At 41.9% G+C, this 13,798-nt stretch overlaps 1 protein-coding gene across 9 annotated transcripts in view; it reads left to right on the top strand.

Annotated features, from left to right (window-relative positions):
• NCOA2 (nuclear receptor coactivator 2) overlaps positions 1-13,798 on the top strand; it is a 289,097-nt gene that overhangs the window by 168,254 nt on the left and 107,045 nt on the right. For 5 of the 9 annotated variants that reach the window (XM_042924354.1, XM_042924353.1, XM_042924345.1 and 2 more), the window contains exon 3: positions 12,649-12,725. The exons of 3 other annotated variants lie outside the window; for them this stretch is intronic. The gene's annotated coding sequence lies outside the window, so the exon portion shown is untranslated. Of the gene's footprint in view, positions 1-11,966; positions 12,726-13,798 lie in introns of those variants that run through there. One more of the 9 variants, XM_042924349.1, reaches the window with a different exon arrangement.

Raw genomic sequence — 13,798 nt, 5'->3', positions numbered from 1 at the left:
CCAACACTGCCCGAAACGTCATTTATGCCATGACCACACTTATCTTCCTATCTCTGTGACTTTACTACCTTTGGCTCAGAACTTTTCATTGTGCCCCTAGCTTATGAAATCAACAACTACTACTCATTCTGGCATTTGAGGCTTTCTATGTTCTGACTTTACAAACTAGGCACTTAATAAATATCCAGTGCATAAGTGAATCCAGTGAATAAAACGTACTCTGCCTTATCTGGCCCTTTCCTTCCCCATCGGGGAAGAAGATAATTACTATGAATTAGTTGGATTTCAGGTCACGGATGGGGCAAGAAAATCTCTCGAGTTTAGGGCGGTGGTAAACCTCAGCAGGCATCCGATCGCAGGGCTTGATGGCGGGCCGGCTGCCTCCAGGGTTCCTCATTCATTCAGGCTGGGCTGGAGGCCAGAGTATGCATTTGTGACAGTTCCTGGGTGGCACCCAGGGCCGCAGTTCCAGGGCCTGACAGCAGGCTGGGAGGAGAGGTTGGGTGAGGAGGGAAAGATCTCCTCAGCTCCTCAGCTTTCGGGCGCCGTGTCCCGCCGGCAACCCTGGCCCGCCCTTGCGGTCCGTTAACTCTGCTGCATTGGTGCTCTGCAGGTGTCTACTCCCCTGTGCCCTCACCACCACCCCGGCTTCCACTTTGGAAAGTTGTGCCCGTTCTCCAAAACCCAACTCAGGGGTTCCTAAAGCCTCCGCCACCCCTCCCCACAAGAAGAGGCAATTTTCTCCTTATTAGCACTTTGTATTTTTCATATACTGTATTCTCTGTTAGTTAATTCCATTCTTGTTTCTTCCTCCTAAATCTTTGATTTCTTGAGATTAAGTTCAGTTTCTCACTCAGTAATTGTACTGCCGTGTCCGTAGAACACAGTAATTTGCCCTTAGCAGCTACTCAGTAATTATCAGTGCAGTTGAACATCAGAAGGAAAGAAATGCAAATAGATTTTTAAATTAAAACCCTATAATTTAGGTTATATTTTTAATACCAAAAAGAGATCTACCTGTATTAATTAGAAACTTAAATCTTACATAAAACTTAATCGCCCTGGCCCAGATGTGTTTTTGCCCTAATAGTCATTGCTGTAGGTTTTGAAACACTGGCATAAAACAAAACACCAAACTAAAGAAATCATATGCCTGTGTCAACACGAAGACACATGCGATATATTGTGATATCTCTGAAAGCCAGCTTAATTTTCTCCACGTTGTCTCGCCCAACTGCAACCAGGGCTTGAGTTTCAGCTGAATGAATTCTTATCCCTTTGGTTTTGGTACCAGACAAAGGGAATATTATATAGTTAGCTGTCTCTGAGGTGTCCAGCAATTATCTTACTTTCTTTTAAGTGTCATTTCAAGCTGATTACCTGTCTGTGATGGTTAAATAAGATGCAACGGTCTTACAGATCTTTATCCAAAGGTGTAGGTTTTACAAAACAATTACTCTTCATTCTCTCAGTGGAAGCACGGTTTAGGACTCATGAAAGAAAAAGGTGGAGAACAACGCTCTGCAATAGGAGTCTGTTTTAATCTTTTCAGTGCCTATTCTGGGCCACCCTTGTTTCATCCATTAAATTATTATTCGTAACACCCTTTAAGCTGATTTGGGTTTAAATTCGTGTCAACTGTCCGATGGGGAGTTAGAAGCTACCGTTCCTGAGTCCAATTATATTTTTAGTTCTACACGGTACAACGCCCCCGTCCATCTGAAGCTAGTAAGGGGAGAAGACCCTCCATTTGCGGCTCTCCGGGACACCTCTGCCCTCTTCACCAAGTCCTCAAAAGCCGAGGGCTCCCTGGCCTCTGATCCCGAGGTCAGAGAGTGGAGCTCTATTGGAGCTCGACAGTCACAACAATAACGTGATTGTTCTTTTAAAAGCTGTTTGTGTGTCCCAAGTTTGAAACCTAAACTGAAATATAAACTCTCATAAACTACAGTGTGGTTAGTATTGATGGTTACCAAAATCCAACATTTGAGAGAGAAAAAAATGGTCAGAGTGTTGTGGCTCGTAGTTTTAGGCGCCAACTTTATTTTGAAAAATGTCTTTAGAGTGTTGAATTGTCGTAAACCAACTTTTCTAAATTCTAGTAATTCTCGGTAAATCATTCTGTAGGTGTGTGTTATTTGCAAGGAAAAGCGCTTAATTTGGTTTATTTTTGGAAGACCAAATTGGATTATGGGGGGAGGAGGGTGTTGGTCCAGAGCTGCCCTTCGCTATTTTTAATGGCAGCCATCGCCTCGCAGCAAATAGCATTCGGCGTTATTGTAACAATGAGACCAAAAGAAAGTTTATAGGAATTTGTATGGTGAAAAATGATTCAGAGGTCCTCCCACCAAACCAGGTTTTTCCTTCTTGCTCATTTTCCACTTCCGTAGAAGAGCGGTAGAGAACAGAGAAAAAACACACATAAAAAAAAAAAAAAGAGTATTTCAGAAAAAAGACTTCTGAGCCGGGTTTTACCGTAGTGAGGAAGCATAATTTAAACTGCCAAAAGGGCTTGTCACCACGTGCCAGTTTCTTCTCCAACCACAAGCGTTTGATTCGGTTCCTATTCTTTATCCCTGGGGCGTGCTTAAAAATTCTGCGCCTACTTTGTTTTCCTGTTCGATTGCAGATAAAGAACTCCGAAGAAAGTCTGGACTTAAAATGAGTGAGAATGAGAAAAAGCAGGAAAGAAGGGGTATCCTGAGTGTCCCCTGTGGAACCCAGAAACTGCAGTGGGAGGCAGCAGGGTGAACGCTGGGAGAGTGCCACGGACCCTCTAATGGTGCAGGAGAAAGAAGTGTTGTCTTAATTTTCTGCATCCCTGCGCTTGGGAACAAGGAGCAGGGAGTCTTTTGTTCTTTTCTTTTTTTTAAATGTTTATTTTTGAGACAGAGACTCACGAGCATGAGTAGGGGTGGGGCAGAGAGAGAGGGAGACACAGAATCCGAAGCGGGCTCCAGGCTCTGAGCTGTCAGCACAGAGCCCGATGCGGGGCTTGAACTCAAAAACTGTGAGATCGTGACCTGAGCCGAAGTCAGACGCTTAACCCACTGAGCCACCCAGGTGCCCCAGGAGAAGGGAATCTTTAATTCTTCGTCCCGGAGTCTAGGAAACCTTCATAAAGAGGCTGGCTTTTCAGCTGAGCTTGAGGGCTATGATTTTCCTGAGGAAAAAGAGTAATTTTAGTAACCTTTGCTGGAAGACTCTTGTCATTTGTGTATTTTTCTTGCTTTAAGAGAGTCATGTCAGTAGGAGAGAAAACATGAGAAAGTTCCTGAAGTAAAGGAGAATAAATGATGAGTCCAGAATGACCAAGAACTTCCATCTTTCTTATATAGAAGACCTTTGGGTAAATTTGGAGAAGAAGTTAGTTGTAAGATAGTTTTAGTAGTTTGGAAACTATTGTAGGATATGTTTTTGATTTACCAAAGGAAATAATTTATACTTCAAATTCCATTTAAATGAAATCTATTTCTAATTATTTGGGGCAGTCTTTGTGTTTCTTACTTATTATAAGGTAACCTTATCTGATTTTATGCAATATTCTTCCTAAAAATATGGATGTAAAAACCATGTACATTTATAATTTGCATTCCAGAGAGCTAGTTATTTAACGAATCTCTTTATGGTTTGCTTGTTGTTTTGTTTTTTTTCCTAGCAGCACAACCCTCCTCCCCTCCCCTCCCTCCCCCCCCTTCCCCCTTCACTTCCCTCCCCCTTCCTTCCTCTCATCCCTCTCCCTTTTTTTCCTCTTCCCTCCTTCCATTCTTTTTGTAAACTCATAAAAGTCTGATGTGTTAATGAAAGGAAATTTGGAAAATAGAAAAATTACATCCATAGTGTCCATCAGAACAATTTAACTGTTAATATTATGGTGAAGTTTCTTCCGAGTTTTCCTATAAATTAATCTTCTCCATCTGTTTTCACCATCAGCTTAGATTATTTTGTAAACATTTATATGCTATCAAATTCAACCTATAATAGCTACATTTATTAGATAAATCCTTACCAGGTGCCAATCACCATTGTACTCCCTTTACATTTCATGCTCTGAACAAACTTAAAAAGTTACATGTTATTATTTCTTGAAGAAATGAAGAAAGTTCAGTTCAAAGAGGTTAATTAACATAATTAACATAACTAATATGGGATATTCCCAGGATTCCAAACCAGAGTGGACAACAGAAGATGTGCTCTGAGCCACTACATTGTATAGCTTCTCATGATTGCATAATAAATTCTATTATGAATCTTAGAGTTCTGTTAGAAAGGCCTCTGCTCAGATGTCACTGTGTCAAGAGAGAACTTTCCTGACCACCCATTTAAAAAGCTACGTTGTTCTGTAAAGTGCTAATCACTATCTGATGTAATAAATGTTCGTTTTACTATTTCTTCCCTCTCCACTTTCTTATTAGAATGTAAGAGTCCTGGACAAAAGACTTGGTCTGTTTTGTTCACTGCTGTATCCCCCAATATCTAGAACCAAGCATGGCACAGTTCAATGATATTTGTTGGATGATTGAATGACCTCGCCTCCAGGTTACCTTTGCGTAAATACCGATTTGCTTAATCACCCTCCATTGGGACTGATAGGCTAGAATAATGCCATGATTACTCCTCTCTGTAAATCACAGGACTGATGCTGCTGTACCCTGAGCGCTCCAGGCTGGTGGGCAACTGCAGCCTACTCCACACGTTTCTACCCTGCACTGACGTTACATGTCTGCCAAGAGCCAGCTTCTCACCTATACTGGTTTCTGCCACTTGTTCTTGTAATTGTATAATTTACTTAAATATGACGTAGATGATTGTGATGGGAGTTTGAAAAGACATATATGTTTCTATAGAAACCAAGACAAATGCTTTAAAAACCTCAAATGGACAAAAATTGCTGTCAAGTAAGTGTATGCAGCATATATCTATAATAGGAAAAAATAATAAAAATATACCTCGTAAGATCTTATAAGAAATCGGGTTATCTACAATTTCTAGCTCTATTTTAGTAATAGTAGTAGACGATGCTTAATGATATCAGTACAAAACTCCAAAGGAGACTGATACTCAAATGTATATTTTTATGTTTAAAGTTAAAACAAAATGATTAAAGGGAGTAGGCGTTGAAATGCCTGGGTGGCTTAGGCAACTGAGCATTGATTTGGGCTCAGGTCGTGATCGCAGGTCATGGGATCGAGCCCCATGTCGGGCTCCTCCCTGAACATGGAGCCTGCTTAAGATTCTCCCTCTGCCCATCTCCCCTGCTCGTGTTCTCTCTCTCGCTCTCTCAAGAAAAGAAAGGTAGTAGGTGTTATTTTCTATAATGGTTCTTGATACCTGACTTTTAAAATTAACCAATTACTACTTCCAATTCTGTAGGAAAAGAAGGATTGTACTGTTTGGAATGAAACTCTATATTCTTAGTGTGCCAGGGAAAATCTCTAGCTGGTTTTGTTATTTCAACAATTTCATAAGAAATTCAACAGTAACGATACGACTTCATTTCTCTTCAGGGAATAATTGCTTATGAGCTGAAGCATGATTTCCTTTCTGCACTAGAATGTGAGCTTCAGGAGGACAGGGCCTTCATTTTGTTCATGGCTCTATTTCCAATGTCTGCAACGGTGCTCGGTGCATTAATTAGGTTTTGAATGGAGAGATGAATGATTCTAAAGTAGGTACTTTTTTTGTAGAAAGATGTTTTGCATTTTGCAATAATACCAGTAGGCTTTTCGCAAAAAGAAAAGTACTTCCAAAGTATATATTCACTGATAATCAGATTAAATTAAAATATACTGCTTTCTATAGTATGTAATAATTTGTGTTTCTCTCTTCAGTGAAAGTATTGAAATACAGGAACCTCAGTGCTCACATTGCAGTGGTTAAGAAATGAGGAAGTGTTTGGATTTACTTATTAGCTCTAAAACTTCCTAACTGGGGCCATGGTCAAGTTGCTTTATTCTATATCTCTGTTTCCTCATCTGTAAAATGGGGCTAACCATAGGTTGTTACAGGCCCCGAAGCGGTTCGTATGTGTAAAGTACATAGAGGGTATCTGCCAAGCTAGTAAGTACTCAGTAAATAATAGTTATTACAATTATATCTGAGTTTGACTCCTGACCTGTCATTTATTATCTGTGTGACTTGGGCAAATTACCCGTGGAAACAGTCAGAGAGGTTAGATAATCTGTAAGGGAAAGAGAGAGTGTGTGTGTATACACATGTATATAAACATAAAAATGGGGATTTTTAAGCCAGAAAGTGTGTGCAAGGTACTTAACTCATAATAAGTGCTTCATGAATGTTAGTAAACACACACACACACCCCAACATACAGTACTATGAGAGAGGACTTTCATTTATTTAGTTAAAAATGTTTTGTTACCTGGAATCATAAAAACGCCCTTCGTACAGAAACAGATGATCTTGCCTTTGGCATTTCAGTAAGTTTTTCTCCTAAATTAAGGAAGTTTTGGGTTTTTTAAATCTCATAAAGAGGTTTAAAATGGGTTTCAGAATAAAGAAAGATAAATGAATTTTAATCTGGACAAGTTCTGAAACTCCCAACACGAGCACCCCATTGTAGTTCTTGGTTTGATGACGTCTTTCCAGAATCCTGAGCCTTCAGTGAACCCTGGTTTTTGGAATACCGACCAGGGGCCGAGTATACCCTGCTGGAAGGGGAGGGCCGCGCTTGTGTTTCGCAGGCAGTGCGGCCCCTTCTCCCTGCCTTCCCTGCCTTCCCTGCCTTCCCTGCCTTCCCTGCCTTCCCTGCCTTCCCTGCCTTCCCTGCCTTCCCTGCCAAGGCCTTATTGAAACCTAGCCTTGCTATTCCTGGCCGGCTTAGTGCCGGCTGACGGCTGACGGCGCTGGGGAGAGAAGCAGCCCAGGGCCTGGCTATATTAAGGAACTTAGCCTATGAGCATTCAGAAAGTAGAAACCGTCTTCTGCCACTGATGTCAGGCTAGACATTTTCCCCCCTGTCGGTAGTGATAGTTCAGCGCAGGTCTCTGCTACTCACACACCCTGCACTGGCTTTTGCTGAGATGAGACTTGACGAGAGGATCTTTTCCTTCTTTAAGACGTACGCGGATGATGGAAATGTTCACGGCAGAATCTTTGTGGAACCCGTGAACGCGCGCTTGGCCATTTATTTGATCGTTGCAGCACGTGTTCAAGAGCCGCTGCTGCCCATTTGCAGGCTAATGTGTTTATTCCAGTCTTCCCAGTGGCATCTTGAAGTGTCTTTCAGCTAAAAAATTCATGAGTATTATTGGCTTTCAGTCAGAAAATGGAATATGTCTTCTAGTTACTGTCTAATATACCACTTTAAGGCCATTATGCAAAAGTAAATCCAAGAGCATATTGAAAAGGAAGGAGGTCCGCAGCTTAAACACTTGTTTATACGCTGTATTACTTTTCTGTGGAGTGAGAAACAGCGTAAGAGGAGGTAGGTGCCGAAGCCATTTGACTCAGAGCATAGTCGTACCGAGTTGTAGGCTGTGTTTTCCTCTTTAACTGTCTTCAACTGTAAACGGTTCGTGCTTCATCACTGAAAAATCGGATCCTGATAATAGTAGTTTGTGTTTGCCTGGTTGCAGCTGAGTAAAAAGTCAGGTGTGCAGTAAGTTGCTCAAAGCTAGTGAAGTTAAAATGAGAATTGGCTTCCAAAGAAGATGCCTTTTCTTCTGTATTGGTATGAAGTGAGTTTCCTGAAACTTTACAATCTGTTGTCACTGTATGAATTAACGTGCAGTTTTACAAGTTTGAATCTGTAGATACGCACTGTAATGTGTGAGGTAAATTAATATTGTATGAAAAGCAAGAAGCAATGTAATGTTTTGTAAAGATGAAGGTGAAAGTATCCTTACGATCTAGTACAAAAGGGTAATAACAACACTCTGGGGAAAAGAATGTACCATTTGACTAGCTACAATTTATTTCGGAAATACTGTGTAGCATCCTCTGTCACTGTGTTAAATGCACTCATTCTTTTGCCAGTGGAAAGTAAAAGTTTGATTTTTTCCTTGTGCTCTCATCCTTGCACTTCGTAAATCTGCATGGTTGTACTTATATTTGCAGGTGTGTGTTTGCTTATTTCTTTGTTTTTTACTTCTTCTTTGCTTATTTGTTCTTTGCTTACTTACTTTGTTTGCTTACTTATACACAGCAGTGTGTCCTTGCATAATCTCTGTATTTACTGCAGAGAATATTTAATTCTAACCAAGAGTTGGGGTCTTGCCAAAATAATGTTTGCTTCGGGTAATTTTGTCCACTTGACACTTTGGAAAGAGGTATTTCCCCTCCTCCGTCAGTTAGAGGTCTTTGTCTCTGTATCGGCTTACTGACGTCCAAGGTCTGGCCATTCTCTGCTTTCTGCCTTTCTCAGTGATCTATGTACTCCAAAAGCACATTTTGCATCTTTAAGCATTAGATACTGTTTTCCCTTAGACTTATCAGAGACTGGCCCAGAAATTGTTCTTTCTGAAAGTAAAGAGATCCACGCCCCCCCCCCCCCCGCCCCAAAACACCGTATACTTTATAAGGGAAAAATTGTTGCGAGTTTAGAATGAGCAAATGTTTTCACTTGTGATAAAGGAGTAATGAATACATCTTTAACTGCTGAGATGGGCGTCTGACCGATGGAGGGCTGAGAAGATTATCCTTTCGTGATTTAATAGAATAGAAATAGAAAGGTGTTTCATTGAAGATTTATGTACAGTTTCAGTATTGCTTGAGTATTTCTTAGTCTTATAAAGTGCATGAGGAATCAGACTACAGGTTACCCAGCAATGTCCTGTATCTCCCGTAAAGAGAATTCAGAAAGAACCTGGAAGGCCTTGGAGGCTGTAAGAAGCCTCTCTAGTCTCATATCAAGAACTAGATGATTTATCAGGTATCTCCTCCTCTTGTGAGTGTTGATAAGAGAAGTTGTTTCAACAGCTCTTTGTATGTCATTTCATTATAAATTTCATCTCAAAGTGAGGAATTTCAGAGAGGGTCTAACTTTTAAAAAATATTGCTTGGAACTAGCAACAGAGAGATCTGATGTTGATCACTCACTGTGTTTGGATTTCAGCAACAGTATTATCCTTATTTATTCTTTAACTGAATTTGTTCCACGTATAATAAATCTGACAGTTTTACAGGCCTTGTTTGGAAGATGGCCAGTACTGATAAAAGATAAAATGCACATTATCGTTTGCATGAAGTCTGGATGATTAATTAGCTTTAATGGTATGAGACTGTATTGGGAGCAACAGCTTTGTTACCCTCTAAGTTACACTGATGAATTTCATGAAAGGAAAGTACAGTTTTTAATTGTGTTGAGGCTCAGCATTGCATTTTGCTTTCTGTCATGATGCTAGGGCTATCGCTGGCATTGTTCACCTCTCCCAGAATACCGTCACTTTGGGAAAAAAAGCATGCCTTAATTCTGGTGGCTGTAACTCTACCGTCTGGTTGATACAAGTTGGTATCAGAGGACGGAGGGGAGGACTATTGTTTGTTGTAGATAACGAGAAGGGACAAATTGAAACTCCTTTTCCAGACTTGTCCTTTCACAGCCCCCCGCATCTGGTAGAAACTGGCTTGTTCTCGATGACTGTAATTACCATCAGATACGACCCAAGAGTTTACTTGTGTCTTTTTCAGTTTTTGTGATTTACATTGAATAGTTTCAGAACCAAGAGTGAAACACTCAAGAATTTTGATTTCATGTGAATGTTGAAAATGTGCAAAAAGTTTAAGAAGCTATTAATTTAGGCCTGCTTACAAAATAAGATTCCTAAACCTTCACTGCTGCCCTTCGCTTTTTTTTTTTTTTTTTTTTTTTTTTTTTGGTCTCTTCAGACAAAAAAGTCTTCAGACCCTTTTATTGGGAATTGACTTTTAACTTTGATCTGCGAAAATGCATTAAAAGTCAGCTATCCATATAGTTTATTTTAGATGATTTTTCTGTACCTAAGTGCACACTGGTAGTCGTAAATCTGTTTATCGAATCTATCATTCTGTCCATCTCTGGTTTTTATCCGTGTCACTTGAGTGGGGGAAAAATTAACTCCCCTAGCCCCAGCACACGTTCTGGTGTGAAATCCTAACACTTGCCGCCCGCGAAGCCTCACCTAGGGCATTAAGAATATCAGTCAGAGTCATCCAGATTAGAGCAGCACACTTCTCTTCGAGCGCCTCGTTAATGAGGCTCACCGTTATTTATTTGGTTCATCCACTCAAGACCAGGACATAAATCCACACGTCTGCTCCAGGATTTCATCTACTTCTGGCCCTGTGGTAGGCAAGAAAGAGGAGCCCGGGAGCAGGCTGCTGCCCGCCAGCACCTTCACCCTCCTCCTCCTTTCCCAGCTTCAACCCTAAATTTGCTTTCCCCCTGCCCCCCGTTTTTTTTTTCCCTTTTCTTCTGAGGGTCTTGTCTTTTATTTTCCCCTGGTTGATGAGCAGTGGTTCAGAGGGAGCATCCCCAACCTGATGGCCATGGCCGGCAGAATGCATCCTCCTGTCCCTAATTATATAGTCCCCCCCCCCCCTTCTTTTTCCTTTGGTGGTTTACAGGATGGTTGGCCGTGTGTACTGGGCATACAGAGCCCCGGAAAATTGCTCAGAATAGAGGACATATGGGGTAGACACAGAAAAATAAGAAGCAAGTATGTTCACAAAGTTAAAATTTATTTTGAGGAAATGTGTTTAAGGTACCATCACATAGTAATAAAAGGGAAAACTTGGCCTGTAAATAACTTAACTTCAGGAGGAAATTAATGATGTTTCAGAGCTACAAATAGAGTGGTTTGTGAGCCAGTCTTGGGTAGACACAAGTAAAATATAAACCGTCTTCTCAAATGGTTTTCTATACTGAGACCAGAAATTGTTAGCTCCTTGCTTTACTCCTTCTAGCCCCTTAGTTGAAGTGTATCAATTCTGCCCCTTCCTGCCACGTTGCAATTATTAGTTTATGTATTTGGGGAAATTTTAAATCGATGATGGCTGAAGTTAATGCGAAATCCAAACGGAGTATAGTCTGTAAGTAAGATAGTCATTTATATCAAGTGTCTTTTGAAAAGCTTTCTGATTTTTCTGCTGTTTTTAATATATATATGGCAAGACCCTGGGGTTGGGGGGGTGGCAATTTTCACCAAGAAACTTAACACGTATAGCTGCTATGTAGGGCATTTTGTTATATATTGAGTGTTATATTTTGATGATAAAATTTATTGGAGGGGCACCTGGGTGGCTCGGTCAGTTAAGCATCTGACTCTTGACTCAGGTCATGGTCTCACAGTGCCTTAGATTGAGCTCCGCATCAGGCTCTGTGCTGACAGTGCAGAGCCTGCTTGGGATCCTCTCTCTCCCTCGCTCTCTGCACCCCTACTCTCTCTCTCTCTCTCTCTCTCTCTCTCTCTCTCAAAATAAATAAATGCAGTTTTTAATAAATTCACTTGAATGTTTATGATTTGTAGGACACTGCTTCCAGGGTGAAAATCCTCGAGTTCATTTATTGAAAGCTTACTTAGATTGGATGGGTAATGTTTTTCTTTACGTGCTCATGAGTGAAACCATGAGAATTGTGGTTCTAAGAGAAATGCTAAAAAGGAATGTTCATAGGTATCATCTGAGAAGGGTTTTGGTGTTGAGGTTTTTGCTTTCCCCGCTGTCCTTTTATACCTCCTGCAATGCCCTGGCTCCCCTCCCCCTCCCCACTGTTAGAGCTCACAGGTCTTTGTCAAGGCCACCCCTGTGCCTCCCTAACGGAGCCAGCAACGTGTTCTTCTTTATTGGATCTTACAGCCCGCAGGAGCCAGTACCAGTCATATAATACCTTTACCCATTTTACTTATTGGAGTTTTTCCTACATACAGGTGTATCATCCCTCTTAACCTTGTTGTCTGGAGAGCAACATGCCTCCTTGTGCTTCCTGAGCACTGAGCCTGACTCATTCTGGCAGGTGGGCAGGCAGTCTTTGAATAAATGAGGGACATTGAGACGAGGGGAAAGAGCCCAGCACAGAACCGCATGCAGTCCATATCTGGCTGCTTCTCTCTCCTGACTGTGCCTGTGTGATTACTAGAAGAATGACATATTTGATGAGGAGACCCTTGCCGTAACATCTTAGTTAGGAGTAGGAGTATGTGAGCCTGCGTACAAATAATCCCAGTTCCACCATTGGCTGATCTGCTCAACTGTCCTGGGCTGGAGATGCTCATAATTATCCCCATTTTACAGACAAGGTCATTAAGGCATGAGAGGTAACTTCTTAAGGTCCCACAGCTAACCAAATGGTGGACCTTGGACGTGGATGCTGGCCATTAGCTTCTCTGCTCGATTGACTCTCATAGTCTGTTTGGATGATTAAATCATGGCTGGGAATTGCTTGGTGCCTTGTAAATTCTAAATGAGTAACTAAATACAGATTAAATTTGTTATCAGCCCCAAATTGTGGCCACAGTACAGGACCTTGGGACTTGGCTACACGGCTCCAACTAGCAGGAAGCTCAGGCATTAGCTTTCAGAATTGTCCCCTCCTGTGTGACGTCTTGAATATAATGTACAATTGGTGGGACCCCCCTCCACTGATACAGTGTTTCTTCGTCCTGCTTACACGTGACTCTGAAAAAATTTCATTCCTCTGCCCTTGTGGATCAGAGTTGTGACCTGAAGAAATGACTGGAGGGAGACTGAGCATCTCAGAGTACACGGAGGGAAGGCTGGCAGTTTGATGGGTATGTGACAACGATCAGTCTTGGGTGGTGTTTTCTTAGCCCACCCTCCTCAGTGTCCTTGCTCTCCATGAACCTGTTACTCTCTGGCATTTTTCTTAACTCCTTTACCTTCTGCTGTCTTGCCCTTCCGTCTGATTTTTCCAATCTACAAAGGAAGAAAAGCCACTCTAGAAAGCTAAGGAGGGTGAAGGTGACTTTAGAAGCCTGGGAGACCGAAGGAAGGGGGAACTAGTATAGAATTGGAACTCTAAGAATGACTTAAGTACTGACTTAATCTTTTCAGGCCCCATTTTTTTTTTTTCTAAGCAGTTATTAAGCACCTTGTGCTCAAGCAACTCTACTGTTTTCCCAGTATCTGTTATTAGTCCCTTTGTTTAGTTCTTTTAGAGCTTAAACCTCTATCATTCCATACTTCACATATTTAAATATTATTTTTGATTTTGCTAATGATGACCAACATGAATACTCTGATTCTCTTACTGTATATCCGGTTCTTTTCTTATTGGAAGGAATCCAGTAAGCAGGAGCCAGTTATTGTCCTCCTTCGTTAGGGTCAATAATATTCCCTGGGGTTTTTTCTTTTCCTTTTTTAAATGCATTTTGAGACCTTTGGTGATAGCAGCTAGAATTAGCCGAGGGAGGGAACATAGGAGCGGCAGGATGTGTGAGAGGAAACCGCGGAGGGGAGGTGTGCTTAGGAAGCTGCTGGGGAGAGAGGGCTCTACGAGCGAGAAGGGAGCAGGGAGGCAGCTGCTGCCCGGGTGGGGGATGGGGGTGGAGGGTTCGGGAGACTCCAGGGGGAGGTGCGAACATCCTCTGTTTGGGGAGCGTTGCTCACGGAGGCCTTGTGCAAGGCCAGGACAGGCGGGTCAGATCTAGCTGGTCAGATGGGAAACATTCGGCTTAGTGGTGGGGCACTGCCTCTTGCCAGGGCTGTCTGTCATGGGTGAGCTATTGCAGCACAGACTTCACGCTGGCCAACCCAAAACAGAGACTGGGAGGAGCCCCTTACAACACCTGTAGTTTCCCCGTGGGTGCAAGATCACTCCTGAAACTGAAGGCTGACGGCAGAA

This window comes from Panthera leo, chromosome F2 (genome assembly GCF_018350215.1).
Source record: "Panthera leo isolate Ple1 chromosome F2, P.leo_Ple1_pat1.1, whole genome shotgun sequence".
Taxonomy (NCBI): Eukaryota; Metazoa; Chordata; class Mammalia; order Carnivora; family Felidae; genus Panthera; species Panthera leo.
Note: the sequence above shows the minus strand (reverse complement) of the source record. Positions and strands in the feature narration are given on the sequence as shown.